The following is a 21,276-nucleotide window of genomic DNA, read 5'->3' on the forward strand; positions in this document are numbered from 1 at the left end:
GGAGAGTACTCTTCATGATGAGACTTATTGTTTCTTGAAACAGATGACAGTTTCCATTCCTGCAAATGGAATCTGAGGTCAAAGGGAGTCTTAGATCCAGCCAAAGCTAATTTATAATAGAAGTGCTTTGGTGAGAGGAATGGAAGCAATAGATAGCTAAATCCATTGGTGAATGGGAAGAGGAAAAGAAGGAAAGAAACCAACTTTAAAGTAATTGGGACATGTCCTTGAGTTGTATGAAAGGAGACATATAAATTGAGAGTAATATAAAGATTGTGTCATTTTTGTCGGTAAGAAAGCTTGTACTGCTTAAATTTTGGAACAGTGGGAGGTAGATTAAGAGTCAGAATTATCATTTACATGCCAATTTCTATTTTCTTTCAGAGTATGAGTCTCAGCCAGATTTTCCATGTTAGTTTCTGTTTCCTTTCTTGAGGTAACCATATGTAGGTTGTATTATGTCTTGAGATTGCTATGATTAGCAAGCAAATGTCTGTTCTTGCTAAATTATTAGAATGAGTAAAGAGCTGTACATTTCTAGGGAGCTTTGGTTAAATTGGTGGTTATTAAAATTTAGTGTGCATCAGAAACACATGGTGGAGGGCTGTTAAAAACAGTCTAGTGGATCCTAACTTTAGTAAATTTGCTTAGTAAATCTTTGTGTGAAAAGTTGATTTTTTTTTTTTAACAAGTCTTAATTACTGCTGGTCTAGAAACTACACTTAGAGAACAAAACTAGGTTGTTATATTCAGGATGTTGAAACACTGATTTTTCTGAAAGTGCTGTTGTATTAATATGACTACCAATTTATATGGACATGAAAAACAAAATATCATAGTATAGTATATACATAAATGTGAAAATGACCAGGGCATTTTGAGGGGACGTTGTTATCTATAGTAATCAAAATCAATATACAATACTATTAAATATATTAATTTGTATTTTTTATTGCAAGGCTTTAAGAAATAGGAATGATTGATTGATAGTAACCATTGTGGCCAAATGCATGGGGGGGACATAAATAGTTCTATAAATTCCTTGGGAATATGAATCCATATATCTTTTGTAAGAGTGAATTGCCCATATTCATTATGCACCTCATTTGACGAAACAAACTTATTTTTGATAATTTCTCTAAGAATGAATCAACTATACCAATTCTAAAATCAAATTGAACTAAATTTGACTAAGCTTAACTAATTCTGAATTTAATTCAGCTAAATTCACTTTGGATAAAAGAAGATAAATAAGAATTCTAAGAAATAATAAATTAAAAAATAGCATTTTCAGAGTATATGTGATCTAATGAATAGTGTGTTAATTTCCTAGACATGGTAATTTCTGCCTAATACAGGTAATTAGGTAATCTGGTTTGTGTTTAACATTAGTTACTTAGCTGATCAAAACTTGTATTACTTTGCAAGTAGGCATATTTTGTTTAATTTATTTTTTATTTTGTTTTATATTAAGAATCTACTTCTGGATCATTTTAAGTGGGTTATAAACTGGCAATATGAATGAATTTCTGTATGTTGGGTTTGGGAAATACTGTTTTCTTGAAAAATTTCAGCATATATATTATATGTGGCCACAGATGACTTGTATTTGGTTTTTGAAATTTAGTAGTGTTTTTTTGATGGTGGTTCTCTTTGGAAATAGTGTTATCATAGACTATCCACTTTTACTTAGAAACTTTGTAAAATTAGGTACATTAATTGGGATTCCTCCAGGTTTGGAAGTGCTGAATAATACGGATATGTTCAGGACAAGTCAGAGTCATTCTGCATGATACAGCAGCTGAACAAAAAACCAAGACTTTAAATAAGAAGACTTCATTTGTTGGATGGACTGAATAAAATGAGAAGAAATCACAGAGGGCTTAAAAAAATTGTGGCTTACAATTTTTCTGACAGTGAGTTATTATAATTATATTGTAAGTTAGCAGCAAATTTGGGACATTGTATTTTTTATTTTAATTATTCCTATTGTATAATGTGTAACACTCTCTAATGAGCTTGGCTGGACACTGTGGCATCTCATTATTTTAGAGAGATCGGGTATTTTATCTATTGAGTGAATTATGACTCTAAGCAATATCAAGGTAACAACAAAAAAATCCATCTCTAAGAAATTTAGGTAGAGTCACAATGATGATACTTTCATAAAAGCCTTAATTTACTGAATAATGCTTTATGGCAAGATTTGAAAATGTTCCAAGAAGCTGTAGAATAACTTTTCTGATATTTTTCCTTTATATATATATATATATATATATATATATATATATATATATATATATATATATATATAAAAATAAACAAACATGAATGCTTTATTAGGTGCCTTGGTGTTCTTTACTAGGTGCCTTGGTATTCTTTTTACTACTCTGTCTTCAAGGACTAGCATAGTAATTGGCATCTAGTATATGCGTAGGGGGCTAGTCAATTTTTGTTCCATTGATATATTGTCATTAAAATTATTGGTAGAAACAATACATGAATGAATAGAAGATACAAGAAATTTGCCTTCTAATAGAGTAGAGGCAAAGTTTGGTCTCTAGTTTCACCCTTTGATTTTGTTTTTCCATTCTTCCTTAGGGTTTAGGTCAAGAACAATGGCATTTCATTGTGCCATATTGCTGGGGACAGAGAATTGGGGGACTATCTTGCATTTAATTAAAGTTGTCTATTTTATCAATTAAGGAGATTCTTACAAGAGTAGTTTGTTGAAAAGAGAAAAAGATATCCCTAAAGTTTGTTTATTATTGGATGTCTCCACTTGATTCAGGCCAGCTCACTGGAGAGTAAATCTGACAGGTTAAAAAAAAAATCCTGTGTGCACTTGAACTTGCCCTTTGTGTGCTACATCAAGAGGGCATTGCTATTGGAGAGGAAGAGACAGGGTTTACTTGTTAGTGGGTAAGAGTAATTGACCACATAAAAACAAGTGAAAATACATCTATCGTTTTTTTGGATTGGCAAAATATATTGGTTGTTTATTTTGTTGATTCCCTTAACATACATAAATATGTTCCTCAACTCAATGTAGAATTAAAACTTTGAATTTTTTTTCTGAAAATGGACAAATATGAATAGATAATTCAATAGGAAAATAACCAGAAAGTAAACGTGAAATATTTGAAACTGTTTTATATTCATAAACATGTTATACATGTAACTAAATTTTGAAGAGAAGTAAAAAGATAATGCTAGCTAGGAGACAAGTAAGTCCTTTCATGGACTCAAATGCAGCGTTAAAAAGATGGACCAGGATATTTCCTCTAGAAACTTATTACATGGAAAAGACACTGTTCTTTTTATTAGATGACTGATATGGAGCTACTTTTCCAGCTGAGAGTTTTGTCATCTTGGCTTTATTCACAAACTTTGAACCAGTCCTCTTTCTTCTAACCTCAGATTCATCTATATGGCAGAGCAGAGTTTTGGAAGATTTGATGAACTTCATGAGGTTTTCTTTATAAATCTGCAGTTGGCATGTTTTGGGAGTGTTAAAAATAAGCAATAATAAAAAAGTGGACAAAGATACTGTTTAAAGCATATTTGCCACAATAAAAACTGGAAGCCTCACATTTTAAGCACTAAACATTTGGATTATTACCTTCTGTGCTTTATTCTCATCTTCTGGTCCTTAGGAATCTCCAGAAATTTGTACAGCAGGAAACATTGATTGCAGTACACGATGGTTTAGGGTAGATTTGCAAGCTTCTTTTTTTACCCCCATTGACATAGATAAACAAGATTTATCTTCCTTTTTTTTTTTTTTTAAGGCAGAGTCTTGCTCTGTTGCCTGCACTAGAGTGCTATGGTGTCAGGCTAGCTCACAGCAATCTCGAACTCCTGGGCTCAAGCAATCCTTCTGCCTCAGCATCCCGAGTAGCTGGGACTATAGTCATGCACCACCATGCCTGGCTAATTTTTTTTTTTATTTTTGGTAGAGATGAGGTCTTGCTCTTGCTCGGGCTGGTCTCGAACACCTGAGCTCAAATGATCTACCCGCCTTGGCCTCCCAGAGTGCTAGGATTACAGCCGTGAACCACCACGCCCGCCGGATTTGTCTTCCTGAGTGATTGACCGTCCCTGCATTGATAAAATTGTAGTTTATATATCTGTTTGGAGCTTTCGGTGCACTTTTATTTCTATACTGATATGGAAGTCTAAACCCCTGTCCAGAAATCTGCTTTAAGGCACATCTGGCCAGTGCTCCACTGTAAAACCATTGTCCAGGGCATTTACTCCATTCATTTGCCTGCTCCGACAGCGTCAAGACAACTCTCACTCTACATTCCTCCCAAAAATGCCATCTGAGTCACAGCTTGGCAAGTGTATAAAGAGTTATCTATTGAATTAAAATTATTTCGGAAGTATATGACTTAATATATTTGGGCTAATCTTCACAAATTCAAGTAGACAAGCCAATCCTACAGGATATGTAGGAAGAAGAGGAAGGATAACACTTCTTAAATTCAGCTAGACAATTCATCACCTATAAAATCTATGGAAAAAGAAATGCAGGTTGATGCTGTCCTGGACTTCATCTTATCTTTAAAATATTTATATTGTGTGATCTTTGGACTTGGAAAGAAAAAAAACTGAATTTTTTTTTCTTGCTGTGGAGTATCTACTTGCCTTTGAAAGATTTACTGTTAAAAGCTGTGTCTATGTGACACTTAATGTACATATGCAGTAAACAGATCATTATTTTTCTGACTACCAGTATTGTATAACAGCCCTGAATCTTCAAATTAAATTATTTTCTGGATATATTTAGCTTATGAGTTTGTTTAAACACTTGGGGAAATTGTGTTTGGATAATGGTATTGAATGATGATATAAGATACTCATTGAATGATGAATGTGTATGAATTATTGATTATGCTTTAGGAGAGCCAGAGAATGAAATTAGACATGTGATAGTTTTATTGTGTATTTTTTCCTTAATCTTTGTTGGAATCTAATTAGTCAAAGATAGCTAGATTTTGAACATGAATCTAATAAGCTTTTTAAATGGTTATTGTGATAAAATAGCTGGTTTTGTAGGGAAGTTTCTACACACGTACTTGATAAGATTTTCTTCAACAAATTTTAGAAAGGAATTACGTGGTCATCTTTTTAAGTTATACACAATTCTTTTTTTTTTTTTGAGACACAGTTTCGCTTTGTTGCCCAGGCTAGAGTGAGTGCCCTGGCGTCAGCCTAGCTCACAGCAACCTCAAACTCCTGGGTTCAAGTGATCCTGCTGCCTCAGCCTCCCAAGTAGCTGGGACTACAGGCATGTGCCACCATGCCCAGCTAATTTTTTGTATGTATATTAGTTGGCCAATTAATTTCTTTCTATTTATAGTAGAGACGGGGTCTAGCTCTTGCTCAGGCTGGTTTCGAACTCCTGACCTTGAGCAATCCGCCTGCCTCAGCCTCCCAGAGTGCTACGATTTCAGGCGTTAGCCAAGGTGCCTGGCCATACACAATTCTTTATTCAATTTTTAAGTACTTAAGGGTGTGTGTCTTTTTTAGTGCTTCTAAAAGAAGACATGGGGAAATATATGCTAATCAGAAAATAATAAATCATTCTTGTTTATGTGCATTTGATAATGCAATGTATGAAGCTTCTAAATATTTGTAATTTTTTGAGATATAGATATCGCTAACGAGTTTGCTAAGATATGTAGAAATTTTTTAATATATGATTATAGAAACAGAACAGTTAAAATACCTCAGAGTGATATACATTAAAAATCCTTTGGATTATTGTTAGGGTTTTTTTCTAGGGTAACTTATATACTATTGTTAAATAAATAATCTTGTTAAGGCTGTTCTATGTATGGAAGTCATGGATATAGATGTTATTTTGTCAGTGGTCTTTATGTTAAAATTTGTATAGCATAAGATTTAATAGAAATTGCAGAAGATAGAATTGCAGAAGAGGCCAACCTATATGAAGACTTGCATGCTAAGGGTTGGGTGGGCTTTTGTATTGTTCGATATATAAGAGACAAAGGGACTATGTTCCCAAATCTTAACAAGAATAGAATGCTAGCTGACATTTTGCATTTTAGGGTAGGGGATTAAATTATTTAGACTATGATTTTGTTTGTTGATGAGAAGAGTAACTAGACTCTAGACAGCTTTGTCTATATTAGGCATATATAAGGTTTTAAGAGATAAGAGTGTGGGGGTGTTGAGGTACTGTGTGCATATGTGCAGAGGCAGTTTTTGTATGCCCACCAGGCTTTACTCTACCAAAGATGTTGGAGGTCTTACATATATTTTGGAAATAGCCTGATTTAAGTAGCTATACTTGCCTCCTATTGCCAGTTTGATTGTTAAATTGACATTGAACAATTTATTATCACCTGTCAACATTAATTCATTGCTGGTGGATATTGCTATAGAAAGTAATGTTACATCAACCTCACTAGCATGGAAAAGAAAAAAGAAAAGAAAAAATGATAAAAATAAAGAAAAAAGAAAAGATAAATAAAAAAAAAAAGAAAGTAATGTTAACATCTAATTTTCTATATGTATAAACATTGTAAAGATCTATAAATTATTAGGATAGAATTGGTTTTGTTTGCAAAATGCAATGGTATGGGCTCAAGTTTTAGGTTGTGATATATATAATAGAAAATGATCTTGTGGTAAAATATCTAGTATAATACTATATATCTATCTCTCTCTATATATGTATATATATATAATAGTATGTCAGTGTTTTTCTTACATGCAATATGGTGGACATATTGTTCATTGTTTATGATTTTTCAGACGGGTTTATATACAAATACAGTTTGAATAACAAAAAAATTTCCATGTGGTCAGATAGGCTAGAAATGTTTCCATTTGCCAATGGAAGTTGACTTTATAAGTGAATTGTTTCTGATTTAAGATATTTCTGTTTGTAGAGGCAATTTATAAGTTTGTATGGGGATACTAGCAATGGTATATGAAACTTGGGTTTTCTTAAAAATTGTCTGATCACTGTAATAAATACATCTGTGCTATATGTATATAGAAGGTATAGTTATTATGTTTTTTGAGGCATAGGAGCTATTCCTTCTGTTTTATAAATATATATACAATGAAAGCTATTTTCCTTTCCCATATTCAGATCACATGTGCATGTTTTGTCTTTCACTTACAGAGATTGTTGACACATGTGTACGTATGCAGGTTTTTATATACAGATAATAAGCAACACTTATTAAGTCACAGGATAGAAATATTAAATTGCTGGAGGATATTATATGGCTTCTAGATATATAGAGATAAATGTTACTTTTTGCTTTATAGCATCTGTGTACAGATTGTTGATAGACATACTGTGTTAATAATGAACTACTAGACAAGTGTGTAAACACTTTGTTAAATTGGATTGCTAGGCCACGTTTATTTGCGATTTATTTGGTTATGCAGTGTATATTACTGTTTTGTATATAAAAGATAAATGTCATTGTATAAGGTAATTTTGACTATGCCATTTCTGTCAGTCATATTTTTGGAAATATATGTTCATTGTAAAGGATAGAATCATTGTTTGCCCATAGAGTAACATCTTTGTGCATTTGTTAGGTTTGGATTTGAGGGTTATTGTTTGTTTGTTTTGGGGTTCTTGTAGTTTTAAAATTGGCTATTCTTTGTCAAAGTGTAGAAAACACTGCCGATCATATTTGTAAATATGTTACAGACAGGATTTTTTTTTCTTATTGCATTCTAATTGGTGCCTTGTCTCTGCCTGTGTTTATTGGGTTGTTGAGTGGGAGGGCAGAGATGGAGAGCACTTTACTGTGGTGTCAATAATAGACAAACATCTTGTATAACACCTGAGTTTTCTAGGTATATAGAAACACCCACCATACACACGCTATATATGATGGTGAAAAAGATTTTCTACCAATAGAAATATTAACCCCTGTGTTTTTCTCATTTGGTGTATATGGTGAGGTTTATTCAGCTTCTGGTGTGTACATATACATATGTCATCTACCTTTCAGATATGCAGAAATTTCTGTTATATTTTATGAATATATTGCACTTGAAAACATAGGGCACAAGCTTTTTATTCTTGAAATGAGATGGTTGACCAAATCTGTATTGTTGAGTGAGATTTTTATACTACTGTGTATATATTCAAGTTTTACTTCTAAAATATTGTTTCTTCATATTCAATATATGTGTATATATAAATATAGACATTGCTGATATGCCTATTTTTAAAAATCAGAACCATTTTTAATAATATAGGGGTTAGCTTCATTACATATTCACTTGTTTGTTTGGAGGGATATGGGGAAGGATGTTGGCTATAAACCCTTCCTGTAGGGGGCTTCTGCAGCCCCAAACAAATGGGGACAGAAAATACTGTATCAGCAAGATGGGGAACCTTCATAAATGGAGGTCCTAGTTTTCATATCCATGGGTTCTGGAGGGCTGAATGAGAGACTTGAGTTATGTTTGAATTTATATAATCCTTGGGAATTCCTGGAAACAATCCCCCATGGACACTGAGGAACAAGTGTACGGTCCTCTTTATTTTTATTTTTTGGTTTTATAGACATTATGAACATGTATATATTGCAAACATCAGTTTGTTAAACTGTACTTAATAAGTTGAAATGTTTAACTTTTGCAAATGACTTAAGAGCTCTATGTGGGTATCTCCCTGGGGTTTATTATTAAACCAATTTATTTATCATAGCTGCTCTATAACATTTTAACTTAAAATACACACATACACACACACATAGTTGACAAATTGAATGATAGAGGCTGGAAACATTTTTCTTTTGATGGTAGATTGTTATTTCCCCTTTGTATAAATTTTCATTTTATTTTTGGAATTATTAAAGACAAATTACTTGTACATCTTTGAGCTTATAAGTTTGTTATTGCATATATGCTGTCATGTTAAAGAGGGACATAGAGTTTTTTTGTAACACACTTTTATTTGGAAAACTAATTTGTAATTAAACTGTTCAGGCCCATTTTAAGTTAAAATAGACTCTCTTCTGAAGGGAATATCTTATTTTTTCTGATGTACTAAGTTAATGATGCAATTCATTTTTCTTAAGAACATTTTATAGAATCTCTATGTCATATGGTTGTATTCATTTGTTGCATGGCAATAACAAAGACAACTTTATAAATAATGGGCACATGAAATATTTAATTTTAAACAGTATTTCTTAGATGTATTGACAGTCTCACAGAGTATACTTTTGTGTATACCTTATTGTAAATTTGTTAGTACTATTGTCTTTGGCAATTATTGAGACAACAAAATCATTGATAAACAGGCTTATGAGCAACATAGAACTTAATCATATATTAATTTGGATATTAGAAGGAGAAAATGACATAACTATGTATTTAGCCCATTCTCATAGGAAGAATAGTTTGTCACTGTATCAGATAGGAATAGAATATATAATGAAATGCCATGTAAATTAATTTTCTGTAATTTTCTTTCTGTAAAGGTACTGAGTTTCCTAATATCATAATTATTTTTTCCTCTCTCTTTTTCCTTTCCTTTTCTTTTTCCTTTTCCTTTCTCTTTCTCTTTTTCTTTTTCCTGTTTTGTTTTCTTTTCACTGTTAACATTCAAGAAATAAATGACTTCCTTGAAGAGATTTTATTCTACCTCTTGGAACTATACAAAGTTCTGTATGTGTTCCCTTGGTTGCATGACAATACTCAAGACAACTTTGTAAATAGATACAAAATTTTAATTTTTAACATCTAGTCTTTCTAGGTGTATAGAGTCTCACAAAGTATACTTTTGTAAATAAGTCATTGTAAAATATCATGGTTTCATTGTGTTTTGAAATGTCTTCACAATGAAATTGATAAAATTGTGGGCTTTTTATTGTATACATATTTTGGTATCTGTGTTTTTGGATTGTTAGGGTAAGGAAAAAGTTAAGGGTATATATTTTTAACTTCAAATTCTCATAAGAAAGAAAAATTATATTTTACCCATTTCTTAGTATTGTATTATACATAAAAAACCTGTCATAATTTTGTAGTTATATTGATGATAGGGCATTATATAAATATAATTTTGTAGTCATTGTAGTAAATATCTTTTGTAAGCAAAATTTTCTTCTACCTCTTTGAATGATACAGTTTTATATTTACTTGGACTGCATGACAACATTCAAGACACTTTGTAAATAATGAATACATATGTCATTTTTTTAAGATCTAACTTTTCTTGATGCATGGAGTGTCAACAAAGTGTAAATTTGTAAATGTTTCATTGTAACATATTTGGCTCCTCTAAATATTTTGGTGTCACACAAGTAATTAATAATTGGCCACGTTTGTGAGTTTTGGGGACAGCAATGGAGTGCCTTGCCTCTATGTCTTCCCAAATGTTAGAGTCTCATGTATAAGAACGGCCACAATTGTTCCTTGTATGCATTATATCCTTACACAAATAGGGAACAAAAACCCTTGCATATATTTTTATTAATATCTTTAAAAAGAATGAGGAAAACATGAGAGGGAAAGGGAAATATCATTTTAATTCAAATATACATTGAGTGTTACAAGATTGCTAAAGTCATTGTTATTTTGCTGTATCTACTTTTTTCAAATTTATATTAATGCATCTATATTATAAATGTATGTTCACACACACATCTAAAATTAGTTTTAATGGTATAGATGTATAGCTTTTTTTAGGGTATTAACCTCATTTCTTGGTTGCTGCTTTACATTTATTTTTATTTTATAAATTACAGAAAAGAGGCTTTTAAGCTTGCACGTATTTCTAGAATATTGTTATATCTAAATGTATGCTAATTTTATGTTAAATAATGAGCAGTCCCATATAATTTGTTTTCTAATATTTTTCCATTATTTATACATCCATATGAGAACAGAACAATTTTAGTTATGAATATTTTTTTTTGTTTTTCTGATTGTTTCTAAAAATTTGCCTATATTACATATTTTTATGTTATGTGATGATAATCAGAGATACATTGTTACCTATAATGTAAATGAAGAAAATTTCTTATAAAGATCCTATCCACTACTGATCAAATTACTAATCAGTACATCTTTTTAAATGGAAAGTTGACAATGACAATCAAATTGAAAGTATGTACATTTTTTTAAGTGTTACAGTTTAATACTGGGATTTTATCTATTCCAATTGTTCAGATTTACAAAGAAGAAATACATTATAGGTTGAGTATAAAAACATAATAATACAAATACCTGAAATATCCATTATTAAATAAAAGATTGTAATGCTTATAGCTTATGCAACACGGATGTAATTCTAATGGTGAAAAAATATGCCTATATGGAAGGGTGTTTTGTTGGTATTTAAAATTATGGTATTTAAAATTGGTATTTAAAATTATGTCATTTTTCTATAAACAAAAACTAATTGCCAGTTTACAGAGGTGTGTGTATATGCCTCTTGTTTTTCTAATTGTAATTTAATGATTAATTACAAAAATATGAATTATACATGGGGAATACAATCTAATGATTAATACTTAATATGATGAGAATGGTGATTATTTGAACATTTTCTTTTGAATTTTTTATACGTAAGAATGTACATATTTGTATATTGCTATGTGACAAAAATCTAGAATGAATATATGATTTATATGAGAAGAAAATTGGAAGAAGATGGCAAAGTTTTAACAGTTCTATATAGAGAAATGAAGATAGGACTGCTTCTACTTTCTGCATTTGAAATTTTAAAAAGGTATTTCAAAAATGAACATTTAAACAATACAGGAAATGTTAAAGAGAAGCAATTTGTACCTGTCTTCACCCTTGTCCATCAGCATCATGGGAGTATTGGCCTGTTGTATCCAATATTTTATTCCCAGTGGCCATCGTGTATGGTTTTTGAATTATCTCATGAAGAATATATGATTTATATGCTAGTTCAGCTGAGTCTTGGCAATGAAACAAAGAGTATTGGATTACCCATGGGAAGAAGGCAGAAGATGGAATTGGAGGTAGGTGCGAAATGTGTGTATTTTGGTTGAGAAACAAATGAGTAAAGTGATGATAACTGAAACATTCTATGAAGAAAGTATATTTTTTATAGTTATAATGCCATTTTGTGGATACTGACTAGATCACGATGTTGCAGGAGGTATTTCTTGGGATGAGTTGGAAGTTATCCTTAATTGCATTGGGTATAAATAGAGAATAGATTTGTATCTTCCTTTTACAGTTGTTGAGTCTGTCTGAAGGATTTTAAGTAGGTCTTCAGGGTTTTATAGATCATTCAAAATTAGCATAGAAAAAATTGTAATATTCTCAGTATTTGTCTAAAAGGTATGGCTTAAAATGGTAAGAAAGTGTGAAAAGATTGTTGATTGAACTTATTATAACATTCTCTATTCACTATGCCTGACTAGCTTGAAGTTATATGTTCTGGTGCTTAAGTTGTATACAAATATTGCTGTATTAGAGACTGTTTTTTTCTGCCGATAATGATGAAAGGTATACACACACACATACCCCGCCCCCCCTAAGTACAATGGAAATCATTGGGACCATCCAATTTCCTATGGAGTCCCTTAATTTGTATGTCTTAACTGCTGACCATATGTAAAATGGTTCTGGTGCTGTTTTGGGGTGAGGTTTTGCCTAAACTCAGGAAAATAATACTGGTACAGACATTGTTCTTGGTTACCTTGGAATTAGTGAATGAATTAGTTATTTAAAAAGATATTTTACCGAAGTAAAGATGAAGTATATATGTAGAATGCATGTTATTTTAATTAATTTACTTATTTATGACCAAAAATGTTAGCATAATTAATAAAGAAAATGACCAAGTATATAATTATTAGAAATTATGAAATTGACATGCATATTTTCACAAATACAGTTTTTTTTATATGATGAAGGAGTTTATGGAAACATAGAAGATACGGTTATTGAAAAGTAGGAGTCATTACTGAGGTTGTAGAATTGACTTTGCCGCAGATTTCAAAATGAGGAATTGTTTCAAGGTGTTAACAGAAATTTGAACATTCACTTACTTGCTAACCTTAGATGTTTCATCAAATTGGTGTGTATCTCACCTTATAGTGGTTTTTTTTTTTTTTTTTTTTTTTTGCCTTTACACAAGGTGATAGTTCCAAAAAGGGACACCTAAGTCATTTTTTTTTTTTTTTTTTGAGACAGAGTCTCGCTTTGTTGTCCAGGCTAGAGTGAGTGCCGTGGCGTCAGCCTAGCTCACAGCAACCTCAAACTCCTGGGCTCGAGCTATCCTTCTGCCTCAGCCTCCCAAGTAGCTGGGACTACAGGCATGCGCCACCATGCCCGGCTAATTTTTATATATATATATATCAGTTGGCCAATTAATTTCTTTCTATTTATAGTAGAGACGGGGTCTCACTCTTGCTCAGGCTGGTTTTGAACTCCTGACCTTGAGCAATCCGCCCGCCTCGGCCTCCCAAGAGCTAGGATTACAGGCGTGAGCCACCGCGCCCGGCCTATTTTTTTTTTTTTCTTTTTGGAGACAGAGTCTCACTTTGTTGCCCAGGCTTGAGTGAGTGCCATGGCGTCAGCCTGGGTCACAGCAACCTCAATCTCTGGGGCTCAGCGATCCTACTGCCTCAGCCTCCCGAGTAGCTGGGACTACAGGCATGCGCCACTACGCCCGGCTAATTTTTTGTATATATATTTTTAGTTGGTCAATTAATTTATTTCTATTTTTGGTAGAGACGAGGTCTCGCTCAGGCTGGTTTCGAACTCCTGACCTTGAGCAATCCGCCCGCCTTGGCCTCCCAAAGTGCTAGGATTACAGGCGTGAGCCACCACGCCCGGCATCATTTTTGTTTTTAATCCCAAGAGGATGGTGCCTGCTATGAGTAAATGATCTGTTGCAATAGTCTCATTCTAGTGTTCTTTATTCCCTCAGCAGTATGATTGTAAGGGCAGTTGAATACACATTTGATGGGGGAGAGGCACTTTGTTTACTTAGGAGTTGATATATCCTGTTTTTCTTAAGGTCGTTGGCTTTTTGGTGGTACTTTGTTTCTCTAAATATAAGACAGGGTCTTATATTTATTTTAACTCAAGAAAAATATATTTTCCTCAAGAAAAATTTATTTTTCCTCAAGAAGACACCGTAGGGCTTATTTTCAGGGGATATGCTATTTTCCCCTCAAAGCCTCAGCTTGCAGCATGCGCAGAATGGCCAGGACCTGACAAGGAGGAGCCGACCTTATTGTTGGGGCTGCCCACACCTTTCCGGTCACCTATGGGATAATAGCTGTCACAATGGGGCAGATGAGAAGGACTGCTCATCTTCTTTACTGCACCATGACGAAATGCATGGGTTGTGCAGATAGGCTGCTTAGCCATGGCCATCACTAGGTCTTATTTTTGGGGTAGGGCTTATATTGTGCAAATGCTTAGAAATCCTGCTAGGGCTTATTTTATGGATAGGTCTTATTTTCAGGGAAACATGGTAGCTAGTTGACAAATTGAGATCTGGTTTGGTTACTATTGCTATGTAACAAATTATCTTGAAACAGTGGTATAAAATAATGACCATTGTGTCATATCCATAGGTTCTGTTGGTCAGAACTTTTGTCAATATCCAGAATAGGTTAGGAGCTGTGTTCTCTCCAGAGTTTCATTGTATCCTCTCCATTTTTAGTATAGTTACTATTTTTTCTCAATAGGTATAGGTTAAGCTTCTTTTGTTATTTTTCATTGGAATGTTTAGGCATTGTTCACATTTCTTGTTCAGAAATGCATATAGACTAAATATAATTCTGTATATGAATGGATAACATGGAGATAATAACTAAACAAAGAAGACAGAAAACATAACATGTGAGGATAATTTGGGAGAGATCAGTGTTAGCAAAGTATACGAAGGAAAGAAGCTAATACCTGGATGCCTTACTGTTAGAAAATTCCAAAAGTAATTTTGATACACATGCTGTTTCTTCATAATAGAATGAATGGTTGTTGTATTTCATTTCACAGATTTTATTAGTCCTTATTGATGATATAAAGTTTACCTCTAATCTTTTCTCATTTTCCCTACTGTGTTCTCTCAGGTGATGACTGAAAAGAAACATATGCCATTATTTCTACTGCTGGCATCACCAAAAGCAAAGTATGGTCTTCATAATGTACACAGACGACTTCCCATTTATGTGTGTTGCAAAGAACACTCCTTTCAGATAAAAAAAAAAAAAATCCTAGATGAGAAACCTCATTTTTGGAAAGTTATCTAAAGAGTATCATGGAAGTGAATTTTAACTAGGCATGATTGTCTTCATCGTTGCTGTTGGACTAAATCTCAGGAGCTGGAATGACTCAGACATTGTACAAAGAAGTTCAGGATGGTGGAATTAAAAGGGCTTCATCTCAGTGCTTTCATAAGTATGAAGTGTATATATTTATAATTTTCACTAATCACAGGGTAAATTTAAAACTGACAAAAAAATCTTCAAGAACACAAAGGACATGGAATATTATAAATTATAGTATATTTACTTAAATGCCTTTTTATTTCTAATTCTATTACTAATCTATTTTTTTATTAAAATGTTGGTACATAAGTAATTTTGGGGGGATAATATATTAACTACAGATTTTCTATGTAGTTAAGATGCTTCTGTAAGTTTGAATTCATCCAACTCCTGTGTTGGTATAATTGTTATAGATTGGAACTGTAGGAGCAAAGTATATACAAAATCTATTAATATATGTTGAGTAAATTTCCCATACTTCCTAAAATTGAACAAGTGTCAGATGTCAATATTTTTAATCATTGATAATGTAATATTATTATACAAAGAAATTGCTTTTTTCATCTACTAATGATAAGCTACATTATCTTAACATAGCCTTATTACTCACTTGTGTTATTTAATTTTCCTCTATTCCTTTTATTTTCACTTCCCCTTGTAATATTAGTCTCTCTGTTACAGATTTCTAAGAGCTCATTTATGATAAGGATGTTAACATTATGTCAAGCATTGCAAATGAAATACCATGTGTTTTCTTTTTTCTTTTATTGTGGTGGTTTATTTTTTTGATTGTACACAAGTTATGTATTGAAATATAATTATGTTCTGTTTTATATCTTTTGAGTTTTGTGTTTTTCTTTCAATACATTTACATTAGTGTCATTAATTCATTTGTATTGTTTTCTGTCTTTCATCTATTATTTTTGTCATTTATTTTTCCATTCTATGGTGTTAATGCATTAAATATTCAAATTACTTTGGCTTGTAAAGGTAACACTTAAGTCATAATCAGAAAGACAATCCCCACATATAATTTATTGTGTTTACCTTGCCTTCTACAGACACTTAACTGATAATTTTTGCTGTCTTATCTATTCCATTGAGTTCTATCTCATTTCTCTTCTTTTTCAGAATATTCCCTGTCTATATTCACATTATTTTCTCTCAATTGATGCTTATAATAATTTTTCAAGGTGGAAAAAAATGCAGTTTTAATTTCATTTGATCCAAATTTAATATATTAGGAGAGATTAAATCTCTGTAAAATTGAGTCCTCCTATCCAACTGCAAGGTATGTCTTTCTATTTTAATCAAATAATTATGTTGGTATAATGCTAGTAAAGTTTAAAAATATTTTTTTCATTTCTAGGCATTTCATAGGAATTTGTTAATTTAGTGATTAGAAACATTCACTCACCTTATTTTCTTATTGATATATGAAAGCCATTTCTGCATACCTTTTCTAGTAGCATTTCATTGAATTTCTAAATTAGGGTTTTCTTTCACAATTTGGGATCATTTTTATTATCTTGAATAAAGTACATTGGTAAGTATTTCTAGAACATATGGATGTATTAATAGTGCCCTTGGCATTTGGACTGTTAATGTGAATCTCTTAGTCTGAGGTTGTGTTCTTATTTATCATTTTAGGAAAATTTTTGTTAAAGATTTTTCACCAGATTTAATGACAGGATTAATAAAATATCTTTTTGTATTGTAGTTTATAATAATTGTCCTTAAATTGTCAAACTATAATTTAACTTTTTTTACATTTGAATATTCTTCTATACCATGAATGAATGAGCTAAGTTTATTTTTAAACATATACCCCTGATTATAGTTGTAATAATTATATTTGTAATTTCTGAAATGATAGTCCTAAACAAACAGCTTTATATTTGTTCTGTTTTCAGGGTTTTGTGTTGTTTTATTGTCTATCTGAAATAATTTTTGAGATTTATGATATAGATAGGAAGCAAGTAATATTGGCATTGTTTCTGAAAAATTTTTACTTTTAAATAATGAGTTATTTACAAAGGTGATGAAACTAAAGTAGTTATTTGTATATTATTCTTCACCTTCCTCTCATATTAACATCTAATTATCGAAAGCAGGAAATTAACATTGATGTACTGGTTTTAACTGAGCCACATACCTCATTCATATTTTTGGTGTTATTGTCATTTTATTGGTTGATAATTTGGATTTTACTTTGCATATATTTGTTATCTGCCTCCTGTTTGGAACATTTTCTTGGTCTTTGATTTTCATGATCTTTAATTTTGAATAGTCTACAGAGTATCTGATTATTAATATTGCTAAGTATGGTTATGTCTGATCTTTGTTCTTTAGGTTTAGCTTACATATTTTTGGCAAGAACACTATAGAAATGGTTTTGTGCTCTTCTCAGTTCATCACCAGGGTGCACATGATGTTAGTAGAGATGTTACTTTTATTACTTAAGTATCTTTTGGAGAAATACTAAAAACAGTGCAAACAATGTTTGTGATCATACCTTTTTTTTTTTTTTTCTTTTAAGAGACAGGGTTTTGCTCTGTCTCCCAGGCTAGAGTACAGTGGTCTAATCATAGCTCACTGCGTCCATAAATTTATGGGGCTCAGGTGATCCTTCTGCCTTCACCTCCCACATGGCTAGGACTGCAAGGGCAAGCACCTGGCTATTTTTTAAAATTTATTCTTCTTCTTTCGTAGAGTTGTCTTGCTATTTTGCCCAGTCTGGTCTTGAACTCCTGGGCTCAAGCAATCCTTCTACTTCAGCTTTCTAAAATGCTGGGATTTCAACCATGAGCCACCATGCTTGGCCTGTCATTATACTTTAGTCTACTCATTTTAGCCTGCATTGATATCTTTGCCTACAATTATAACTACTGTGGTGGTTATCAGATGATTATTTTTTAATTTTGAAGAATTTTATTATGTATGTTTGTATTATATATGTATATTTATGAGACAGAGTCTTGCTCTGTTGCCCTCGGTTGAGTGCAGTGGCATCATCATAATGGTTTTCTGCAATTTTTTAAACTCATGGACTCAGCCTTCCAAGTAGCTGAGACTACAGGCACATGTCACCATGCCCAGCTAAATTCTTTCTTTTTTTTTTTTGAGACAGAGTCTCCCTTTGTTGCCTAGGCTAGAGTGAGTGCCATGGTGTTAGCCTAGCTGGCAGCAACCTCAAACTCCTGGGCTCAAGCAATCCTTCTGCCTCAGCCTCCCGAGTAGCTGCGACTACAGGCATGCGCCACCTTGCCTGGCTAATTTTTTCTATATATATTAGTTGGCCAATTAATTTCTTTCTATTTATAGTAGAGACAGGGTCTCCCTCTTGCTCAGGCTGGTTTGGAACTCCTGACCTTGAGCAATCTGCCCACCTCAGCCTCCCAGAGAGCTAGGATTACAGGCCTGAGCCACTGCACCCAACCTTTTTTTTTTTTTTTTTAAGTAGAGACAGGGGAGGAGAGATCTTGCTCTTGCTCAGGCTGGTCTCAAACTCCCAAGCTCAAGTAATTTTCCCGCCTTGGCATCCCAGAGTGCTAGGATTATAAGCATGAGGTACCTTGCCATGATTTTATTTTATTTTTTCTATTTTCCCAGATTTTAATTATTATTATTTTTTGATTATTATTATTATTTTTTATTTTGGCATATTATGGGGGTACAGATTTTAAGGTTTCAATAAATGCCCTTTCCCCTCCCCCCACAAGTCTGAGTTTCCAGCATGACCATCCCCCAGATGGTGCACATCTCACTCATTATGTATGTATATAGCTGCCCCCCTCCCCCCTGCCTGATTTTATGTTTTATTAATAAGAGTTGGAATTTTGTACTCTAAGGAAGTGTTGTCTCTTATCCCTATATGTTCTGTTATTCATGTAAATGTGGACACATGGGTGTTTGCTTTATTCTAGGCATGAATTCATCAATGTCATTTTTATTTTAATCAGCTTTCTAGGGGTTTCTTAAGTTGGCTCCTTTGTCTTTTCAACGTTACATTACTTTGTAGCCCGACAACAGTGTCCGTTTTTAGTTTTGTATTACCCTGCTCCAATTGTGAAACCAGCAATTTCTCCTTGGATACCTACTTAATTATGGAGAATTGGTATTTAGAAAGAAAGGGATGATTGCTAGGAATCTTAATTTCTTTTAAATTATCACTGTTTATAAGCCCTCACAGAAAGTAGATGTATGTGTACTGGCATTTTCTCATTTTTTATTTGTGGTTTAATACACATAAGAAATATAACATTTATGATCTTGACTATTTTTACATATACAGGTCAATGATATTACATACATTCATGTTGTTGTCTAGTTATCACTACCATCTTTCTCCAGAACTCTTTCAGTCTTAAAAATCTGAATCTCTATACCTGTTAAAAAATAACTTCCCGGCCGGGTGCGGTGGCTCACGCCTGTAATCCTAGCACTTTGGGAGGCCGAGGCGGGCGGATTGCTCGAGGTCAGGAGTTCGAAACCAGCCTGAGCGAGACCCTGTCTCTACCAAAAATAGAAATAAATTAATTGACCAACTAAAAGATATATACAAAAAATTAGCCGGGCATGGTGGCGCATGCCTGTAGTCCCAGCTACTCGGGAGGCTGAGGCAGTAGGATCGCTGAGCCCCGGAGATTGAGGTTGCTGTGAGCCAGGCTGACGCCACGGCACTCACTCTAGCCTGGGCAATAAAGTGAGACTCTGTCTCAAAAAAAAAAAAAAAAAAAAAAAAACAAAACTTCCCATGCTCTCTTTCTCCAGACCCTGGTAACCATAATTCTAATTTCTGTCTCTAATTTTGACTACTATAGGTATCTAAGTGGAAACATTATATTTCTCTTTTATTTTTTCTCACTTTAAATTAAAAGCTATATATTTCTCTTTTTGTGACTTCCTTATTTTATTTAGCATAATATGTTGAAGGTTTTTCCACATTGTAGCATTTGTCAGAATTACCTTTTCTCAGGTAGAATAATATTGCATTATATGTATATACCACATTTTGCTTATCCATTCATTCATTGATGGGTACTTGTTGTTTCCTTTTTTTAGCTATTGGTATTAATGCTGCTGTGTACATGGGTGTACAGATTTATTTTTGAGTCTTTGCTCTTAAGTTATCTGGAGTGGAATTGATGGATCATACGGTAATTTTATTGATTTTGTTAAGGAAAAATTATGCTGTTATATTGTTTTTTTCACAGTAGCTGTATCATTATACATTCCCACTTAACACTACAAGGGTTCCCATTGTTCCATATCCATAACATTTTTTAATTTTTTGTTTTCTTGGAAGTAGCTATCCATATAGCTCTGAGGTGTAATCTTACTGTAGTTTTTACTTGAATTTCCCCAGTGAGTAAGTGATTTTGAGCATATTTTCATATATTACTAGAAATCTGTACACATTTTTACCCATTTTTTGTTTTATATTGAGAGAGGGTCTCAAACAATTCTTTTGCCTCAGCCTCCTGAGTAGCTGGGGGTGTAGGTGTGCACCACTGTGCCTGGCTAGTTTATTTAAAACCTATCTAATTTTTTATTTGTTTTTTTTTAATGTTTATGACATCCAGTTTGTCTACTTTTTCTATCATTGCTTGCATATTTTATGCGCTACTTAAGAAATCATTGCCAAATAAAAAATGTCATGAAGCTTTTTGCCCTACATTTTCTTAGTGTCATAGTTCAAAGTATTACAAGGTCATAGATACACATTGAGTTAATTTTTGTGTATGATGTAAGGTAAGGGTCTAACCTCATTCTTCTGTATGTAGATATCCACTCATTGCTTCACCATTTGTGGAAAACTTTGTCTTTTCCCCTTTGAATGGTCTTGTAAAGTTGTTGAAAATAAATTGATCATTTATGTAAAGGTGTATTACTGAACCCCTTTGTTCTATTTCCTTATACTGTATGTTTGCATTTATGCCAGTACCACAGTATTTTGGTTACTGTAGCTTTGTAGTGAACATTTTGAAATTCG

The 21,276-nt window shown here is 32.8% G+C and overlaps 1 long non-coding RNA gene and 1 other non-coding gene across 2 annotated transcripts in view; both read left to right on the forward strand.

The window, feature by feature from the left end:
• The first annotated feature begins 9 nt into the window (after window positions 1–9).
• Window positions 10–80, forward strand: LOC142872239 (small nucleolar RNA SNORD108). Its single transcript, XR_012920453.1, has one exon. It is a non-coding gene; the product is annotated as a small nucleolar RNA SNORD108 (small nucleolar RNA).
• A 2,242-nt stretch (window positions 81–2,322) lies between these two features.
• The window catches only part of LOC105868833 (uncharacterized), a 49,171-nt gene continuing 30,217 nt past the window's right edge, over window positions 2,323–21,276 (forward strand). The window contains exons 1-2 of the long non-coding RNA XR_012920108.1: window positions 2,323–12,008; window positions 15,084–16,572. This is a non-coding gene — a long non-coding RNA (uncharacterized LOC105868833). The remainder of the gene's footprint in view (window positions 12,009–15,083; window positions 16,573–21,276) is intronic.

Source organism: Microcebus murinus, chromosome 7 (genome assembly GCF_040939455.1).
Source record: "Microcebus murinus isolate Inina chromosome 7, M.murinus_Inina_mat1.0, whole genome shotgun sequence".
Lineage (NCBI taxonomy): Eukaryota > Metazoa > Chordata > Mammalia > Primates > Cheirogaleidae > Microcebus > Microcebus murinus.